A 4,454-nucleotide genomic window follows, 5' to 3' on the forward strand; every position below is an offset into this window, starting at 1 on the left:
GTTTGTTTGTTATGGTACAATCTAATGCAAGAGAGGATCGGTTAGTGAGCTGTTTAGAGGTTTAATATGACTCAGTTGTGAAATAATGAAAAGGATGATGAACCAAGACAGCCATATGCTGACGCATGTCTTGAGAGTTATTAATGGCATGTGTTTACTGCCCTGGGTAATTGGTGAATCTGTCTGGTGTGTTATAGATAAGCAGAGCTCATTGCTGGCCGCCAGGCGGAAGCCAGTTGTGGATTTATGTCACATGATCAGCAGATGAAAAGCTTATTTACAGCCTGCGTTTGCGCATAGTACAGGTCAAGCCCCAGTAATGAACTTCCCTCAATCATGTCTTTGAAGGAAGGGAAACAACTCAGAGGGAACGAACTTTACACATAACCGAGACAAAATGATATTCTCTGTGGACCGCGTTCTGACGTTCCGAAGCCAACACCATCATTTTTTACACCATTACAACTACAATCACAGTAAACACCACTGCAACAACCATAACATCTTTGACAACTGAGATTTGATGGTGGGTTTGACGGATGGTAGACATGGACGAATGACGTGAACGATGTCTTGGAGAACCTCACTTAGGCATAGTTGAGGAAGTGTTTTTAAACGAGCTCTTCACTGACAGGTGGCTAGCTATGCTCGAGACGTTCGTAGCCCCACGAATTTCTTAAGCTCATTCTTAACACATTGGCTTCGATCAAAGTTAAGAATTCTTAGAGCTACGAATATTTCGAGAATAAGGGCCTTGGTCGACCAATTTTACACATTGTGAGTCGCTTCCAATGTCTTGTTCCAACGTCCAAAACATTCCAAATTAATTAGGCCATAATCCATATGCTGGGTCTTAATGGTTTAAGGTTGCAATCACAGTACGATTATAACGTATAAACTTCTCAGCATGTGACATTCACAGATTCGACAGTGTTTCACAGATGGTTCAGACATGTGTGTGGCAACATAGTGCAGTTACTTAAAAGAAAAACACAGTTTCAGATCTCACGTTATCAGTGGATTGATCGAGACATTCGGATGGAAGATTTCAGCCTGGGGGTTTTAAGCCTGGGTTTACCGACTTTCGGATACACAGACGAGAGAAATAAACGATGACAGTCAGTCTCTCCGTCAGCATTATGTGAAAACGTCGGCTTCACGGATGACACGATGAGAGTTATGAGAGACAATGTAAACTTTCACATGTGGCAATCGGCCTCTTTTATAGATTAGATGAAAACGTCAGCATCTGGGAGTATATTCCCTCCGATATGGAAAGTTAGTTTGCAAGATAGTGACACATATGCAAAGAATCACAAATGGAGGAAATGGCCTCGCAGACTATCATATATCATTTTATATGGCCTGTGTCTTTATAAATAATGACGTATTTGTTTGACGTTCAGCCACCAACTCATATTTTGACGTGAATTTACAAGCCTGAAAGTAGCGCCAAAATCTTTACTTATTGGCTTTCCACCATGACTGAAGAGGTTCTAATGTAACTACCTTCAATTAAAAACTAGTAATATTTGTTGAGGGTTAAATCAGCATATCAAAACAGGGGATGGGAAGGTTTGCAGACGGTGAGAGGTGTAGAACACAAAATAAGAGAGCAAAAAGTCAACTTAGGTTTCGATTGTATGCAATGTGATTCTAAGAATAACAATGACGCAACACTATTGCTTCTCGATTCTGAGTCAGGACTTCACTGGCCATTTGAAAGTGTATTTTGTGAAAAGACAGTTAACGTAAATTTGAAGCGAAATTGCGAAACTTTACGTCAACCATCACGATTAAAATCTGAGAAATCACTCGATTCTGTTGATGCTAACGATTTCTCCCTCGCTGTAAACCGCCAGACAGTTACTCGCCATGATATGAAACACTGAGGGGACAGTTCTGCAGTTTTGCTGAAAACGAATTTACGTAGTGTTTTAAGTTTGACAATTTGGAACAATCCCAATATGCCATGCAAGTAATGAAAGGGCCAGATAAAACCAATGTTACCAAAAATGTAAATTCAAACGTAATAATACACTTATCATTTTAGTGTAAATATAACGTTTGTATAAACTATATCCAACAAGAGTACAAACTAAGCAAGTCACGATACCCACGATTATATTGTAACTTATGTATATTAACGTATCATATATGTAGTCTGTGTCCTCGGAACGTTGCACCTATGCGTTCCAATATAAACAGATCACATTCTGTATACAATACCGACTTGTGATTAAAAACATCAGAAAGGATCACTAAAAACGGTGATGACACCAGGTGTTCACGAAATAGATGAGCGTGCCCTCCTCTACCGGAAGTATCCTTCACACACACACAAATGGTATGACCTATGCAGTGCAGCATGACCTTCCAGTGGAATACCTGTTTGAAAATGGATATGAGCCGCACCCTCTAGACCGATAGGTACAAACGTTTAGTATCACAGTTCGTATCATATAAAGTGATAATAGCGTGTACATATTATAAATACCGTCTTGTACAAAGACGTGAGCATAGCCTAGTCAAAATAGCCGTTTTCTGTGTTTCGCCTTCGAAACTCTACTTGACAATTATTAATTATCTACTGGAATTGAAGGTGGAGACAGTTTATCGCCAACAGCCATTTGGAATCCATTTATTTAAATTGGAGGAGTGTAATGGTTTGTGGCGTAGCTTGGTCTTTGTATAACACCTGCTTCTAAGGGCGGTAATGACAATAAACATTAGTTAGATCGGCCCACAAATGTTATTTCTGTTGGCAGTGAGCATTATAAGCACTGGCTTGTTCGTTGTGCAATATCTTCTAGTGGGAGGAATGGCAATGTACATTGGCTTGCACTTTGTGCAAATAACTTGAAATGTGGCAGTGATGGGGATCACCTTTAGCACAAATATTTCTTTCGGCAGCAGTGGTGATCATACGAAAAGACAGATATATTGCATAAATTCTGTTAATATCGATAAGCAAGGGCCGTGACTTTTGCAGGATTGCATTCGCAGATTTGGTCCAGTACAGCTTCTTGTGTAAGGAAAGATGATTTGACTGGCCAGTGGATGTTGTCCATTACTGTCTACTGCTAGCGGCGATGGCGATACGAATTGATGAGATGGCTGTACAGCATTGTCCAGTGTTAGCGGCAGTCAGGACAATCATTGATGGGATCGCGATACACGAGTATGTCCTGATGGTAGCGATTTCGATGCGCATTGACCAGACTGTTGAAGACCTGTGGACATGATGACGATTGATGTTTATAAGGGCATCAAAGAGCTCTGACTCGTGGTTGTACAGATGACGATAAACATGATCTGGGTCGTTGTGTTACATGTAACTAATGGCAAGAATGACAGATAAATGTATAGGGATGTTGGCACATCCAGAGTCACCGACGAGGCACTTATGAGGGAACCTGCACACAATATGCACTGGTGTTGAGGGGCATTACAGGATTCTTTTGAGCACAAGCATCTCGTAAAACTACGCAGTGGCACATTTGAAGCACAACAATTTCTTTTCGCTACAATGAAAACATTAGCCGATGGCAAAGTCGTTCTACAGCTTGTTTTTTTTTGTATTTTTCTGGAGGCTGACATTTTGGTATTGCCGGAGAGAAAGCTTGAGCAAAACCTCATCCTACATTGAAGTAGATCTAGTGCAGAACATATAGAGCAGGTGAACCTTCAGTTGTGCTTGTGTGATGTTTGTGTGAGAATTCTATTACATGTGAACTGAAATATGCAATGATGTGCTTTCTCAGCTGACAATACAAACCTTTTTAGGTTTGTTTTTGTTTCATGGTGATCTTTATACGTATACCACCTTACATATTACCTATTGGCAGCGTTGGCTCATGTTCAGTCACAGAAGGGTTGTGAACTGGATAAGGAGTGGCATGAGCTGTGACGAGGATCCACACGAAACGATCATTGGCCAATTCAGAACCTCTGTTTTCATATGTCAGAGAGTTGTCACAGAGATGGCTTGTCTGAGAACCGACATTAGGAAACAGTAATTGATCCACGGGAGAATTATCAAAGGGGGGTAACTCTGAATGGTATTCTCTCACCTATACCAACCGTGACTGAAGCAGATCATTAATTCATTACTAATATGTATTTCTTTAATTGAAGGTCTTTCTATGTGTAATTAACGTGCCCGCACGTGGCAAAGACGAGTCAGTCAGGGTGCAGACTACTTTAGTTAATTATTAACGCTGAGAAGGTCGTATGTATTCGTGACTACCCGACACAGGCGGGATGGGAGGTGCTTTAATTGTCTCTTAATCTAGTTTGCTGATGATTGGGGCTACACAGAGAGGCGTGGAGGGAAGGTGTCCAGCTTGGTTCTGGCCGGGAGACAAGGAGCGGCCGCAGAGTCACGTGACCTAAACAGGTACAAAGAACGCTCCTTACGTAACCCCTCCCCAGTTACACCTGGCGCTCGGAAA

Source organism: Haliotis asinina, chromosome 5, assembly GCF_037392515.1.
Source record: "Haliotis asinina isolate JCU_RB_2024 chromosome 5, JCU_Hal_asi_v2, whole genome shotgun sequence".
Classification (NCBI taxonomy): domain Eukaryota; kingdom Metazoa; phylum Mollusca; class Gastropoda; order Lepetellida; family Haliotidae; genus Haliotis; species Haliotis asinina.